The sequence below is a fragment of the Hydra vulgaris genome, chromosome 12 (genome assembly GCF_038396675.1).
Source record: "Hydra vulgaris chromosome 12, alternate assembly HydraT2T_AEP".
NCBI lineage: Eukaryota > Metazoa > Cnidaria > Hydrozoa > Anthoathecata > Hydridae > Hydra > Hydra vulgaris.
Window position 1 is genome coordinate 4,953,789 of NC_088931.1, and position 17,564 is coordinate 4,971,352.

Here is a 17,564-nt window from a genome sequence, read left to right on the forward strand (position 1 = left end):
ACTAAAGCAATTTATAATTGTTTTAGTTACAACACCAAACATTATAATTTTGTTACGCTCTCTGTTGAACTGACATATTTATTGAGTCCAGATTTAGTTAGATGTACAGAATATTTAGATTATGTTGAAAAGTTGTTGATAAACTTTGTTCTTAACTTTAAACAACTTTACGGAGAGACCCAACTAGTTTAAAATGTTCATTCATTAATTCATTTAGTTCAAGATGCTAAAAGGTTTGGAGCATTAGATAATATTTCTGGTTTTCCTTTTGAAAATCAGTTAAGAGAATTAAAAAAAATGGTTCGTCGACCACAAAATCCGATTACGCAGATTGTATGTCGAATGGCTGAAAAGACAAACACTATTCACAAAAAAGAAAGATTATTTGAAGGGACTGCTGATAAAAAAAAAATGTACAAAAAAAGCATGCATCAGGGCCAGTGCCCAAAAGTTTGCATTGTTGTTACTATCAGCAATACCGACAGTATTAAGCAGATAATAAATTTGCATCAACTACCCAAGGTGACGATTGCTTTGAAATATTGGGAAAACCATCAGTGCTCTTAAATATTCTTCTTAATGAAAATTAAGAAGCAATTGTTGTATATGACACTTTTAAAGAGTTAGAATCATTTTTTGAATACCATTTTGACAGGAAATCTTAAAAATAGTATTTTACAGCTCGGTAGGAAATTTGTAATAATGCCACTAATGTATATATATCTTGAGCAACACAATAGCAATAAATGTGAACATATTTTAAAGAAAAACACGATATTTTTTAATCTTGACATGTTTCGTAGTTAACATACTACATTTTCAAAAGATAAAATTACAATTTAAAACTCTAGATATAAATATAAAATCAAAATTTGAAGACATCAAAGAGAAATATTAACAGACAAATAGAATTGTTATAAACCAATAAAAATTATAATACAAATTATAATACCATAAACAGCAAAAAAATAAAAAAACTAGATAGACAAATTTATATTATAATGAACAGTTTGTTTGTTTAAAGATGGGTTTTCCCATTTAATATGGAGTGCTTCTTTAATTTTCAATTTGCTTTTGTTAGAAGCAGTATCCCAAATTTTAAAGCAATTATAGTTACTTAGATTTTTACAGCTAACAGATGAAATTAAATGCTTATAAACATTAGATTGCTTGTCACTTATAAGATGCTCATGAATCCTTGTTGTTAAGTGTCTGGAGGTTTCTCCAATATAGCACAAGAAAATTTGTAAACAACATTGGATTTGAGAAGCTTAGGAAGTGGATCTCTTATAAATAAACTGTTTTGTAATTTGTTGGTAGTGAAAATTAAATTAGTTAAAACATCTTTACAATATTTTTTAATGATTTTATAAACTTAAGATTTAGTAAAACTTGAGTAAAACCCTATAAATGGAAGCTTATAATATCTTATATTATGATTATCAAGACTATTTATTATGGATGAATTTAACTTTTTATCAACAAATAATTTAATTTCAGAGTCAATTATTTTAGGTGGATATTGGTTATTTTTTAAAACATTAGAACGTTCTATCAATTCAACAACGTTTAAGACTAATTTTATAACAATAGGGAACAAAACTAGAAAATACAATATATAAATAGTGGTAGTGGTGTAGTGGTAAAGCGCTCACTTCATAAGCGAGAAGTTCCGAGTTCAATCCCCACCACGTCCCTGGTAGTACCGCACTCAACTTGTTTCTCCGCGCAGCGGCCTTGTTCGTTAAGGTTTGTGTTTCAGAGTTATAGAGTTGAGAGAGAGTTATAACCGCAATTTTTTTTTTTTTTTGGCAATTCACCTCCTCAAGGCCCAGAAGGCTACTACAGACAAGGAGGCTACTTAATTGTGGTTATAATCCTCTCTCAACTCTATAACTCCGAAACACGAACCTTGACGAACAAGGCCGCTGCGCGGAGAAACAAGTTGAGCGCGGTACTACCAATGACGTGGTGGGGATCGAACTCGGAACTTCTTGCTTATGAAGCGAGCACTTTACCACTACACCAATACCGCATTCACTAGCCTCCTCATTTGTTGTGACCTTCTCGGCCTTGAGGAGGTAAATAACAATATATATATATATATATATATATATATATATATATATATATATATATATATATATATATATATATATATATATATATATATATATATATATATATATATATATTCCGTATTATGTTGGATAAAAGTAAACAAACAAATGCAAGACCAGAGTAAAAATAAAATAATAATCTTTTTTCTTTCTTTTAGTTCAAAGACTACAGGCCCTATCCAAACCAATAAGCAATGAGATCCTAACCTTAGGGGAAATTTTCTAATCTTAACCTAACCCTGCCCTAACCCAAATCCTTCGATGAGTTATCGACTCTCTTGCGTGTTCTCCCTAAATCAGTTGATGCATGTACAATTCCTTTTTATGTTTTTCCTAAATCGGTAGACCTTTGAACACTCTGCTTATCCTGCTAATCCTATTTAAATAAGTCAATAAAACAAAAATAAATAATAAAACAAATAAAAATAAATAATAAAGACAGTATAAAACATTTACAAAAAAAAAACAATTCTGAATTAAATTGTGCTTGATTTTTTGTAATTGCAGTTTATTTTAGTTTCAAATTTTTGCATGGTTTATCTTTTAATAATATTTAAACTATATAAGTAACATTAGGATCAAAAAGTTGAGCATTATAAATTACTACATTGATGGTATGTTTTTTATTAAGATGTTTGCAATAGTTGAATTTAATGATTCTGGTAGTGAAATTATTCCAGTAAATAGGTTCTACACAGAGGAGGAAGATCAATGCTTTTGGCCTAAGTTTTTGCCTTTTTCAAAAGTATCGAAGTTGGTCAACCAACAAGCCAATCCTTATCCTGCATGGAAAAAATATGTTCAAAATTTCATTGAAATAAATGTCATTCAAAATTTCTCACAATTTCTGAAAATATATATATATATATATATATATTGTTATAATTTTTTTTCTTTTGTAGTTTCTTTTCAAATACTGCCCACTCCATTGCTTCAAAAAACAAGCAGTAATAGTTGTATATTTAACTCCTCTCCACTTCCTGAAAAGCCATCACAGTTGAAAAGTATAAGGTTTCATTATATATTTACATATATTTTATTTCTCTTGTCAGAAGTGTCAGGTGATAAGCGGTAATCCAATTGGACAACCCGTTTTCAATGTCTCTCACGTTCAATTTTGATGTAGAAGCATTCCTCTTTACAGCCTCTGTAAAGAAAATTAATAAGAATTGAATAATAACTCAAAAATTTAAGAAAGCAATTATAAATCTTAATAAAAATTAAATAATTTGCACTTAACAGCCAATAAAGAGTTTTATCTATTGCAATTCTTTTGTGTTTTTGTAATTATAAATAACACTAATATTATATATATATATATATATATATATATATACATATATACATAGATTGCATATTTAAAATAGATATATAGCAGAAATAACTATAGTTGAGTACTTTAAATAAGTGCATAAACTAAAAAATAAACTTACAATTAAAAGTAAGAAATAATAAGGATCTTTCTCGCCATTACGGCCACAAATGTTACAACCACGGGCTAATTCTTTTGACATTAATTTTTCCATCATGCGACGAGTAGTCTCAACAAGTTTACAATCTCCATGATCGCTTAAGTATACAATCTGTTTAAAAACATAACTGTAAAACTTTAAGCAGAAATTTAAAAAGGTGTAACAGTTTTTAAAGTGCCTAGTAGACAGAACACAAAATTAACTATATAATATATAATGCATAATAACATTCTATATTCCACTGTTTTATATCAGGATCTCTCAGTTTCACCTCAAACTCTTCCAAAGCTCCTAAACTTTTCAGAGGTAACAACAGAGTGATGTCTTCAAGCAACAGAGTAGCATGATAGTCGATGCTACTGTGTCTCAATAGACTGTTTAGAATTGCACTGTGATTTTCTTGAGTCATTTTAATTTCTTGTTGACACTTCAGAATTTCCTTTAGTACTGACATGGTAGAATCACACTTTGCAACTGAATATAAAAAAACAGTTCTTTTAATTCAAAACAATAAAAAACCAAGTTATGTAAAAATTACATAAATATAAATTCTTAATGTAGAACTTCAGAACTGGAGTCTCTTAATTTATATTTTTATTTATCTACACCAAATTCCAAGCATACCAATTTACATACCTATATTGCAGTCACTAGTTAAAAGTGCACTAAGTAATAATTGTTCTGCAAATAAAAAAATAAAAGGATATTAGAAGGTTTCATTAAAACAACAATAAAATAAATGTATACTCGCATTAAATATATATTTAAATATTTGTTAGCTAAATAAAATAAAATTTCATTAACAAGAAGTTATTAAAAAAAGGAAGACCTTTCAACTGCGATGGCTCTTCAGGAAGTGGAGAGGAGTTAAATATACAACTATTACTACTTATTTTTTGAGCCAATGGAGTGGGCAGTATTTGAAAAGAAACTACAGACAAAAATAAAATTATAACAATATATATATATATATATATATATATATATATATATATATATATATATATATATATATATATATATATATATATATATATATCGTTTGATTTAGTGTTGTATTATAATAATACAAAACTCTTGTTCGTTTAAAAGTGCTCAATATTTAGGAAATTTATTTTGGTTATATATAAATTTCTAAACAGAGCGATTTATAATTATAGTTAAAAACGATAAAGAAAAAACTTTTTATTATGGAACTTTAAGTTTCATGCCTAACGGCAATCATCAGCCATATATTACAAAATTAAAAATTAAACGTTAAATTACAATTAGAATTACGGTGGCGTGAGTTCTAATGACTCCATGGAAACACAATTTTAACGTATATGTAAATTTAGTATAACGTGACGTAAACGTGACGTAAACCAACCAGGATCAATCTTCGGTATCAAAAGAGGAGATAAGGAACTTATTTTTGTGCCTGCACTTCGATATTATTTCGCTTCTTGTATTTAGTAGGTTTTCTCCTCTATACATCAAAATTTGGAACTTTTCGTTCAAACAAAGGTTACAAACTCTTGATGTTGGGTTGTATGGTTTGCATTTTTTAACAATCCTCCATTTGACAAAAGGTGTAAAGTTATTTTATTTTAGTTTCCAAACTTCTTTAGATAGCTCTGTATCATTCTTGTATCTAACTGCATTAAAAGATTTTAAGTGGTTTGCATACCGAACTTTAAAAGGTGTTTCGCTAATTCCAAAATACACTTTTTCTTTATATTCCGGGTTATTTGAATAGATGGTGGCCTGATAAACAATGTTGTTGGAAAGGCAATGGTTGTTCATGGGACATTTGGTTTTTTCAATGCAGTTGCATTTCATTTCATTAGTTTTTGCCTCCTTACGTAAAATGCTTTTGTTGTGAGAGTTAATAATGGATTTTATGTTTGGCATGCAGGAATAACTTATTTTGATTGTGTTTCTATTAAATATTTTACGAAGTCTGTGGTTAAATGGAAAGTGGAGGTCGATGAGCTTCAAGAAACATTTACCTATTTTTGTAACAACATTTGCACTGAAAGGAGGATTATACCAAATTATCTTGCGTTTATGGTTGCCGTTTGTTGACTTTATACATGGATGGTATGCAAGTTCACAATTGTAACCCGATTTTTTCAAGGCTTCTTGATAAGGAGGAATACTTTCTTTAAAAATTGGTTCACTCGACGATGCTGCTGACAATCTTAATGCAATAGTCTTAGGAATACTTTTAATTACACTCGGTGGATGATTAGAACTAATATGTATATAATTCAGTATATTATCTGGTTTGCGATATGGCTGAAAAGATCCATCGTTAAGGTTTAGCGTTAAATCGAGATAGTTAACTATTTTCAAATTACATTGAATAGAGATAAGAAGATTGTTATTTTTAAAAATTTGTACAAAATGTTTCTTTATCCTCTCCATTTCTTGACCACTTTTATTCCTAAACATAGCTAGCCCATCATCTCGATATATGCCGAAATTGCTTTTATCATAAAACTGCGAGATTTGATGCAAAATAAAAATCCCAACTAATTCGCAAATCTCCGCGCCATCAAAGGCCCCCATAGTAACATCGAATAATCCTCCCATTTTTTTAATCCAAGCAGTTCCATTGCTAAATAATAATGATTTTCTTGCATGGTGTATAAAACTCTTTTGTTCGCTATTTATTGTTAGATGTTGCTCTGCAAAAGTTATTGCGTTTTTTAGTAGGTTTTCATTAATCGACGGATAAAAATCACTAATATCAAAGACTAAGAACTTACAGAATTGCTTTTCTTTTATGTTTTGAAACCTTTTTTTTTATGTTTTATTTGTTTATGCGACACAATGGTCGCAAAAAGTGACCAACGGAGCCGTCCAGTTACGTAGACCTGGGAGATGTGAAAATAAAAACAGATTGTAGATGGTGTCATTGAATAAAAAATAAAAATCATAAGAAAATATAAAATGTGTGGCAAGACTTTTGTGAAGTAGAAAAACGAAGAATATATGATAAGGGGGTATGGGGAGGAACAACTAACGCTCTAGTCACTCTGAAAAAAAAAAAAAAAAAATATATATATATATATATATTATATATATATATATATATATATATATATATATATATAAATAAGGGTCCGTCAAAAAAAACGAAAGTCATAATTAAACATACCATGGTTTCTTTTATTGTGAATTTAGGTGTTAGTAAAACCCCTGGAAAATTTCAGACTCATTGGTACACTGCTAAGCCTTGCACTTTAGGATTGAAAGTTTTTTTATAAAATATGGGGCCATATTTTATAAAAAAAGCGACTTTTAATCCTAATGTGCAAGTTTTTTTATAAAATATGATCAGGGGCTTGAAAGAAAAGTTTGAAAACTTTTGCAAAAATACCATGGTATTTTAAATCATGTATTAAGGTGTTGGTAAGACCCATGAAAAATTTCAGACTCATAGAGACACTGCTAAGCCCTCCACTTTGGACTTATAGAAAACCCACGTATCAAAAACTAGTTTTCCTCAAAACGGTTTTTTATATATAACGGCAACTTATATGTACTGCTGATGACGGTTGTATTTAGTAGTGCTTATCATTTTTGAGAATTTATTATTTTTAGTTTGAAGTATTGAAAAAATGTCGAAAAGAGAAGTGTTTCTTGTAGGAGAAAGAACAGAGGTAGTAGCTAATACTAAACTTCCAACTAATAGAAGTGTTTTAAAGTATTACCATTACAGGCTTCTCATAAGCACAAGCAGAATTCAAATTTCTCATCCAGTGATGAGACTTTTGAATGTGAGTTCTTGTTGCCTAGATGATAAATTTCAAACAAGTTGCACGAAAAAAACTGGATGCCTAAACGAAAAGTATTTTTGTGTTCTTAGCCAAGTGAAGAAAATCTGGTTGAAAGCAGGGATTCCTTTCCTCATCCAAGATCAAGCAATTAGATACCTAATTAATAATTTTATTATGAATTTAAAATGATATATCAATTAAGCAGCTTATATATATGTAAAGAGGTTAGTGGACCCATCTAGATATTTAGTATCATTTATTTAGGACAAAAATAGTGGCTTTAGAAGCTGAAAGAAAGAAACCGGAAAAATCTAAGCATCACATTGGTACAAAAGCAATTAAAAAGAGGGAGGAGTTTACAAAAAAGTTAGATAAATTGTTTGATATTTCTCGTAAGGATTGTGATGAGCAAATTCTGAAAGATAACAACAAGGATATAAAACTGCGAGAAGAAGATCTAGTTTTTCTGGGAGATCAAAGAGAATCAAATGTACAAACAATTTCTTGCAAAGATACTGTTCAAAGCAAGATATAATAGGCTTCAAAAGAGAAAGGGAATAGAAGAAGGAAGGAGAAAAGAGGAGGTTCAGAAAAAAAAGAGAGATTGGAAAAGATAAGTTGTATTAATGCTGATAACAATTTTGAACATGCTAATCTAATTGAGGAAATAGATGAAGATTTTGTTATTCCTGGAAAAAAAGCAGAAGTTCTGATTTTATACCTCTTCTTATTCCAAAAAGAATTAGGAAGGACATAGGAATTACTTTGTCAAGGTTTGGAACCTCTTCAACTGCAGCAGTAGCAACACTGGCTAGTATCATAAATAATAGCAGAGGTAGTATTGATTACTTCTCAATATCACAGAGCAGTTTGCAGAGGCAGAAAAAGCAAAAAGTTCATTCAAATGCTCAAAAATTAAAAAAGATTTTATAAATCTTGCTAAAAATAAATGTCTTACTTTACAATTTGATTTAAAAATAATGTCTCAAAGTACAGGTCAAGGCAGAAAAAAATTGAGAGAGTGGCTTTTATTATTACCTGTCCAGGCATTCCTGATGCTTGACTTATTGGCATTGTTCCTGTTGACAACGGTAAAGCAAGCACACAAACATAAGCAAATCAAGAAATCCTTGAAGAATGGGAATTTTTTGATATGGTTGAATTTCTATCATTTGATACAACTGCCACAAACACTGGATGGTTAAATGGTGCTTGTACACAACTAGAGAAGTGCAGGGGAAAAGCTATGGGATGGTTAGCTTGCAGGCATCATATGTATGAACTTTACATCAAGGTATCAAGTATAATTTATTTTTATTGATATCTTATGCAAGAGCCAAATTAAAATTTACAAACATTAAAATCAAGACTTGTCAAGTTTATTTTAAACTTTTAGAATTTTTGCAATTCTATTACTAAAAGGACAAGAACATTAGGTCCAATTGAGCCACTGTTTGAGAAATTGAAACAGAGTTGAAATGAAATATTGAATAAGGGGATATGTTGCACAGATCTTAAGAGATTTAAAGAAGAGCTAGGGACTTTTTTGTCAATCAAGGTTATTGGTACCATGATTTTTTTGTTAGATATTAAGATATTAGTATAAAACTAAATATTTAAATTATATTCCAGGCTTCTGAAGCTCTGTCATTTCTCCTAACTAACCTTGATGATCATTTATTTCTTCGAGGATATTATAAATACCTTGTTCAACTCAGCATTGTTTGGCTTGGGGATCAGTAACCAACTTCACGTTCCTATTTCCAATGGTTTGTCATCATGCCTGGTTTATGGCTTAAGCTATTTATTATTTAACGCTTGAACTTCTACTCCTTCTATAAATTCCAACCCTTGCACCTGATTTCGTAACTGCTACGGAAGCAGTTGTTATTAAACTAATAGGTGAGTTCATTTCAGTATTCTTTACAACCTGGTTTGTTAGTCTCCCTTGGCCAGAACTGCTCTATCTCAAAACCGATAAGCCATTGATGATATGATTCAGTACATAGCACAGTGGGTCAAAAGTGACATTTTCTAGCCAAAACCTCTAAAACCAAAATTTTTTTTATTTTTTTTAATTAGAAACAGTTTAATATATTGAAAAACATAATTTGTGGAAAAAATAACATTTGTTTTTTAAAAACTTCAAATTTTATTACATAATTACGCAAATTATTAAGAAACTCATTTATTTTCCATTTATAAAAAATTTCGTTTTTACCCAACAAAATTAACAACAAGGATATTATTTAAATTATCTTCTTTCTTAATGTGCAAATTAAAGGATCAGATGCACATAAAAGACGATGAAAAAGGTCTATATTGTTTTTTTTCCGATCGCATTTTCATGTAAAATTTTCACGAAAAATCTTAAAAACCTTATTGGTAGCCTCTTGAGCCTCTTCAGAAAACATACCTAATGAAAGAGTAAATAGTTCGATGACTTCATATCCATGAATCAAAATCTTATGAAGTGTTTGGGTCATAGGATACCAAGGGTACAGGAATACATAGAGCGAAGCAGTTTCCCAACAGAATGTTTTAAATTTGGATGAGTTAACTTCATAACCACTTGATATTGTGGCCAGAATAATATGAAGCCTTTTCATAAGATCTACATCGATGTTCATTATACTAGCTGAGACATCGTATTGCTGAAAAAATTGCCTAGCTGTGTTGCCATCGTTTGATGTACCTGCCCCACCTATTCTTGGTTGGTCTATGACAAGACCTATCCTTGTTTGAAATTTAGCACAGACATCAAGCTTTCTCAGTTTAACAATATTTTTTTTGTCTTGATTTCTAGCCTGCCACTTCATAATTGGCATCTTATAAGAGATATGGAGCATACATTCTAAAAACCTTATCCAAGCATGCAAAGTTGAAACGCGATGTTTTATATTGCCTTCTAAAGTGTTTTTTTTTTGAACAACTAAAGATAAATTGTTCATTTTGATTGGAGATGCACCATACACTGAACAGCATTGGTATGAGTTGGTTGCTGTGGAAATAATAGTTTGAATTTTTCCATCTATCATTGTTAAATTTACAATATGTTGTATTTCAACTTCCTTTGTTGTACCGTCCTCCAATGCAACAGGTAATGTTATCTCTTTAATAGAAGTCATAATTTACTCATATTCTGCAAGAATTACTTAATTTAAATCTTTTCTATATTTAAATCTCAGTGGTCTGCAGTAATTAGTTGACGATGGTTTCGGATTTCTCCAAACAACCTGTTTTTTGTCATCTTTGAAACAATATAGTTCTAGAGGAACCAAGCAAGTTATGAAAAGTGATTCATCTGTATGAAGTTCACTAGAAACATCTGACAGGTGTTTATAAAAAGATTGTCCTGTTGCACGATCAAAACCAGCTTTGTATATTATAAATAGTTTAGTACAATCTTTAAGCACAGGTGAATTTAACACAAAACTATATGCTGAACATATTCTTGATGCAGTATGAAAAAGAAGGCCTTGTAATGGAACCTCTGTAGAGTAGTCACTGACCTAAATGTTTTCAGGGTAGCATTTATTTTTAGCCTCTTTTACAATATGATAGGATGGGTATAGAGAGCTGAATGGAAGAGCATTGTTTCTTAAATGCTGATAAGTTTCTTTGGACAAATTAGCATCTAAGACTAGCGCTAATGATTGTTCTGAAGTAAGTGATTCTGTCGATAATTCTTTGTTGTATATTTTTTTAACCACTTTTGCTTCTATAAACCTTTTATCCCTTTTCAAACTTTTACTTGCTGCATATAAAAGTTCGTTTAAATTATATTTACTCAAAAGCTCTTTAATTATGCGATCTTTAGTTCTCGCAGACGCATCTTCAAACAAAATCGAAGGGCGTCCACCTTAAAGTATAATATTATTTTATCAATTATTAAATCGTCGTAATAATAATACAAATAAATTATACACATTATAATAAATTTACACATAGTTAAAGTAAACATACCACAGGTTTTTGTTTTGATTTTTTTTTTTTTTTACAGTCAAATATAGTTTGGTTTAACCAAACTTTATATCTTTTTTCAAATACTGCACTTGTTCTATTCAATTTTTTCCACTTTTTTTTAGCTTGGTAAATGAATTTTGAAATAATTGACAAGTTATCATTAGATTCTTCAAAATTGCTTTGGGAAACAAAACTCAAAATCTTTGCATGTAAATCATCATTTTGCAGTAAATTATTTTCCATTATATAATTCATAAGACATCTCCTATCCATTTTTAAGAGATTGTCTGTTCAATAAAACACTTTTAGTTTGAAAGAAAGTAATTTAAAATGTTTTTAATAAAGTAATTTTTTTACGAGCAGTAACTATGAAACTCAGTTCCTTTCCTTTATTTCTCATTAGTTGTTATCGTGTTTTTTATCGATTACATATAATTGTATTGTTTTCGGAAAAATAATAAATACTATGTCCCAAACTTGTACTACGTAGAAGTATATAATTCATATTTTATCACCGTCTCTGAGTTTTTATTACTTTAAAACGGTAGCATAAAAAATTAGGAATAATGGTTTCAATGCGATCTAAATGTTCATTGAACAAATACGGGGAATTTACTGGAAAGCAATTAAAAAATACAAAAATATTAAATTTTAAACTTATGTCTTTAATAAAAATTATTTAAAGTCAAACTGCAGTTTTTAAATTTCAAATCTTCTTAAATTTTTTGTTATCGATCAAAAACGCATTAACAAGAAACTTGGACGTAGTTAATTGAATTTAAAAGTGTATTCGTTTAGGCAGCTATAGGCAGCCAATTTTTATACCACAAGATCAATGTCATATTGATATTCAATTATATATCATTTTAGGCGGTTGATACGGGTTGATCCGATGGTTTTAAATGATATTTTTGAAAAAAATAAAAACTTATAACTCAAAATTATTGATGTTTGCATTGTTGAAAATATTTATATAAAATGCAAAAAATATTTTTTTTTTATGTGATTTAAATATTAACATAATACTATATAAGTCATTTATAAGTTAAAAAATAAACTTAAATTTCTTTAAAATAAGAAATCAAAGTTTTCAAAAGATATAAAAAAATAAAATTTTCACACTTTTTTGTTGTTATTGATAAAAAGTATTTAAGGAAATATTTAAACAACAAATATGGCGTTTTATTAAAAAATTATTTTTTAATAAAATATAATTTCTGGCTTATTAATATATTGAGCAAAATTTTCTTTTTTTCAAGATTTCAAAATTTAAAAACTTTTTTGTATGGTTTTGCCGGCGTCTTACCCACTGTGCATAAATAGAAAGCCTAATTCTGCTAAGGCATGCTTCAATTCAATGCAGAATCATTTGTGGTATCTAACTGAAAGATTTGTTGTACTATGTCTCATTAATTAGAACTTACTGGAAGATGTTCAACAAGCTGTTGCTCTTCAGCTTTACAAAACTCCCAGGCCAGATAAAGCAATGCCACAGATTGTTGTAAATGGTCATACTAAACTTCTTTCTGAACTTGTCGGAACAGATAGTTGGTTTTTATTTGATAAATTGAAACTCACCATGCTTAAAATGGAATGGATTAAAAAAAATCCATCAAATTGGGAGCTCTTTCCTGGATTTCTGAAATACAAAGAATTTGTACTATCTCTTCATGTGGATAATGTCTGTGCGGAAAGGATAATTAAACTTGCCCAGGATTTTTCAGGGTCTTTTAGGCATAAAAGAGACAAGCAGGCAAATCTTTTAGCTGTTGCAAGCCATAGACAAAAATTCAAAATAACAAAGATGAAATCTTGTTTTAAAGATATTAAATAGTAGCATAATGGTTTAATCTTTTCACTACCGAAAATATATTTGGAAGAAATGCGATACTTTGAACCTAATAAAAAACTTGTTTTATTGAATTATCAAAATAAAGAAATAATAATAAGATTGCTTATGTTTTAATTTTACACAACTTAGTTTGCTGGAAGATATAAGAAATGTCTGCTAACTAACGCTGAGTAATTTTTATTTTATAATTAAAAAACCGTTTTGAGGAAAACTAGTTTTTGATACGTGGGTTTTCTATAAGTCTAAAGTGAAGGGCTTAGCAGTGTAATTATGAGTCTGAAATTTTATATGGGTCTTACTAACACCTAAATACATGATTTAAAATACCATGGTATTTTTGCAAAAGTTTTCGAACCTTTCTTTCAAGCCCCTGATCATCCCAGCGCCATATTTTAAAAAAAAAACGACTTTCAATCCTAAAGTGCAAGGCTTAGCAGTGTACCAATAAGTCTGAAATTTTCCAGGAGTTTTAATAACACATAAGTTCACAATAAAAGAAACCATGGTATGTTTGATTATGACTTCGTTTTTTTTGATGGACTTTAATATAGATATAACGAAAATTTGAATTGCAAGATGTGCTATTTGATATATGTTCCCGTTGGTAATGTAGTTAAATGCATATAGCCTAGTTAATTATAAATGTATAAAAAATTAAAGACTATTGGTGAAAAACTTTATTCGCCTCAGTTACTCTTATTATATTACCCCGTAAAATTACCAAATATTTTTATTTGGTATATAATTTTTTTTTTTTGATAATACGGATCATAGGATGTTTGTCTTTAATTTTATAATCTAGCCCATATAAGCCCCATGTGGTGCCCGCGGATAATTATTAAATGGGCTCCATGTGGAAAACCCATATGGGGCCCATTTAGGTCCCATATAAACATGTTTGCTTTGTAGACGGGATAGTATCTTTATGAAGTGTTTTTCTGCCAGAACAAGGTTTAAAGATTATATCACTCATATTAAAATGAAATTTACAGTCTAAGGTATACTTCTTTTCCAACATCTACTCCTTGTCGTCGAATGTTGTTAAATACATTAATCCACTTTATCAAAATTGAGTGTTGCTTTTAGGAAAAGTAAATAAACCAATGTTTGTCTTGAATTTATGTTTGTTAAACCAAGCATTTTTACACATTGGTACACAGCAGTATTTATCCTTACCACCACTTTCCAGCTGTTTAGGATAAGTTTTAGTCAAACTAATATAAACCTCCGCTTCTGCATCTTCGAGACTTACATCCGTATTTTTTAATTTCTTTTTTTAAGTAAAGAAAGCAAAACATTATTAAGACTTACAACAATTTTTTTTATTTTTTCATTTTATTTTTATTTATTTGAATTTTCATCTTATATATTTCTATGCAATATTCTTATAACCGACGATATTGTTGGCTAGAAATAGGAACAGCCACAAAAAGTCATTAAGACTAATCCAAAGTAGCGTCCATTATTGACCAACATTTTTGTGTACCAAAGTACTACTCAAGCGCTGAGCTAGCGGTGACAGAATTTGAACTCGTACTGTACAACAGTCCACGTTTTAACTTTTCGTTTGACGCTCTAAACAACTGAACTATCCAGCCACTAAAGCCACAATAACCAAGCAAATACAATAGCCAAAATAAACAAACAAACATTAAAAACATAATGTTCCAAAGCAAAAAACTTTTTTTTTAGCAAAAAAAAACAATAAAAGAAGTTAAACTATTTTATTTTGAAATTTTATACTTTGTCATGGTTCGCCTCGATTTCATATAGCCGTAAGATTACATCATTGGAATTCGGGATCTGTCAATTCGCGATTTTCGAAATAAAGGCGTTTAAAAAAAGAAAGGAAATAAAAATCAAAACAACTTTAAAAAAACTTTAAAAGTTTAAACAACTTTAAAAAGTATTCTACACAATAGAGTGCTCAATGTTCTTAAAAGAACAGAGCAATTATATATTAGTAGAAAATCACTTAACAAAATTTTTTTTTTCCATTTGACACTGTGTTTCATCAACAAAGATTCATCAGAAATGCTGATTCAAGATTCAATCAAAAATTTTTGTTAAGTGATTTTCTACTAATATATATATATATATATATATATATATATATATATATATATATATATATATATATATATATATATATATATATATATATATATATATATATATATATATATATATACGATACTTAAATTTAAAAATTGAGTTTACAATATAATTTACAATATAGCTTACAAATACGAATTTACAATAGAGCAATGCTGTAATGCGTGGTAGGATACTTATAGGGCGGGTTAGCCTTATCTGTTGGGTCATTTTTTTTAAGACACGGTAAAACATTTGCCATTTTTAGAAATGACGGGAATGTTCCATCTAAGATGCTATTATTGATACAATCTGTAAGACTATCCCTAAAGTATATTAAGTAAGATTTTAACATAAAAGTTGGTATATCACCACTTGTTTTTTTTGTTTTTTTTCATTCATAGACCCTATAATTTTTGTAATATCATCAGGTGTAATACAATGAAACTTGAAATTATGTGCATTCATTTTGAATTTATTTTTAATGTTTCTTATACTAAGATGGTCAACATACTTTTTTATAGCTGACTCAACTGGGTCTGACGTGAAAGGAGAAAAAGACCATTTAATATGGTCGGCCATACTTGATGGCAATGCAACATTTATGAAATATTTATTAAAAATATTAGTCAACAAAGAACTGTCTGAGATAATGTTGCCATTTTCAGTCAAGGTGATACGCTCGCTAGAATTTGTAGATTTGTCCGAAAAGAAAGGCTTAGTTAGCTTCCAGAGAGATGTATTTAAAGTCAAAAGTATATTGATTTGCTCAAAGTACTTCTTCTTATTTTTTTGGTTAAGCTTAACCACCAAATTCCTTTGTTTTTTGTATATTTGAGCTGAAAAATCTGATTTATCAACTGAAAATTTTTTATATAATGAAGAGCGGAGCATAATTGCTTTTCGTAAGTCTTTAGTTAAAAAAGGTTTATTGTTACCTCTTAGGATTTTTGATTTAAGAGGGGCATGAATATTAAGCAAATTGCTGAATATCTCATTAAAAGTACTAATATCATAACAAGATTTTAAGTTGAAACGGAGTATTTTTGCAAAAATCTCACTTGAGAAATTATTGAACGATCTATAAATAAGTTTTTTAGGTGGTAACTTACAAAAAGTGGATCTTAGCATGGTGTATATTAAATGGTGATGATCACTCACACCCGTACCAAAGCTATTTGAATGTTGGAAGCTCAGCTCTCTGTTAGTAAGGATAAGGTCTATACAGGAAGGGTTATTGACCGATTTAAAACAAGTCGGTTGTTTAATTAAATTAGTACATTGATAAAGTTGAAGGAATTCCTTCATTTTTTTTTCTGAAGGTTGTATATTAAAGTCTCCTATTAGAACAAAATCAAGATATGATTGCAAATAAAAGTCAAGAACTCCTTTAAGGTGATTGAAGAAATAGTCACAATTCTGATTTGGGGGTTTATTTGGGGGTTTAAGTGGCTATTATGAGCCATTTCCGCATTCTTAATTTAATTTCAAAAGTGATAATTTGAATGTCTCTGGGGAAATCCTTTTTAGCTAATCTTTTAGAAATGATATTTTCATTTATGTATACAAGAAGACCTCCACAATGTTGAGAGATATCAAGCCGATAAGGCGTTTTATAACCTAGATATAAAAATTGATTTATTGGAAAGGAGTCATCTAACTTGGTTTCACCTAATATAAGTATATCAACAGTTTTATTTATATAGGCAACAATATCTGAAAGTTTATTACGAATTGAATTAATAATTAAAAATGTTAAACTGATATTTTTGGGATATTTGGCCCTTAGATTATCCAAATCAGAATTTAGATTAATTTCTTCAATAGTACTTTGTAAGGTAGATTGGTGATAAGAATCTATAGAGGAATGTCTATCAAATAGACTTTAGATATGCAATAAAGTTCATGGCAAGTCTACCTGATCCTCGTGTGTTTAGGTAAAGACCATGTAGCTCAAGGTGTTCATTAGACAAATTAGAGTTATCAATAATATTAAAATTTAGTTAGTTTTTATTTTTCAACTAAGTGTAGCAACGTTAATTGAGCTTTAGCATTATCGAAACGACGAATTGGTGTAGATAAAATTATTGAACATGAAGGGTTAGATTTTGAAATGAAGGAAACAAGATCTTTTCATTTTGCCAAAGCAGATTCAGAGGAATCATTTGTACGATTATTTGTTCCAACATGCAGGATATTTTTTGAAGGTTCTTTTTTCAAAAGTGGAACTAGGTTATAATGCATGTCTGCAATGGTAGCACCACTAAATACTCTTACTTTTACTTTTCCAAGC

General features: G+C 29.3%; 1 long non-coding RNA gene across 2 annotated transcripts; it reads right to left on the bottom strand.

Annotated features, from left to right (window-relative positions):
* Positions 1-2,201: 2,201 nt before the first annotated feature.
* On the bottom strand, positions 2,202-9,660 carry LOC136087792 (uncharacterized). 2 transcript variants are annotated; one of them, XR_010642073.1, is made up of 5 exons: positions 9,581-9,660; positions 9,064-9,406; positions 4,422-4,523; positions 3,554-4,066; positions 2,202-3,267 (listed from the first exon to the last, which is right to left on the bottom strand). It is a non-coding gene; the product is annotated as an uncharacterized LOC136087792 (long non-coding RNA). The 2 variants fall into 2 exon arrangements; XR_010642072.1 differs by lacking the exon at positions 4,422-4,523.
* Positions 9,661-17,564: the final 7,904 nt, after the last annotated feature.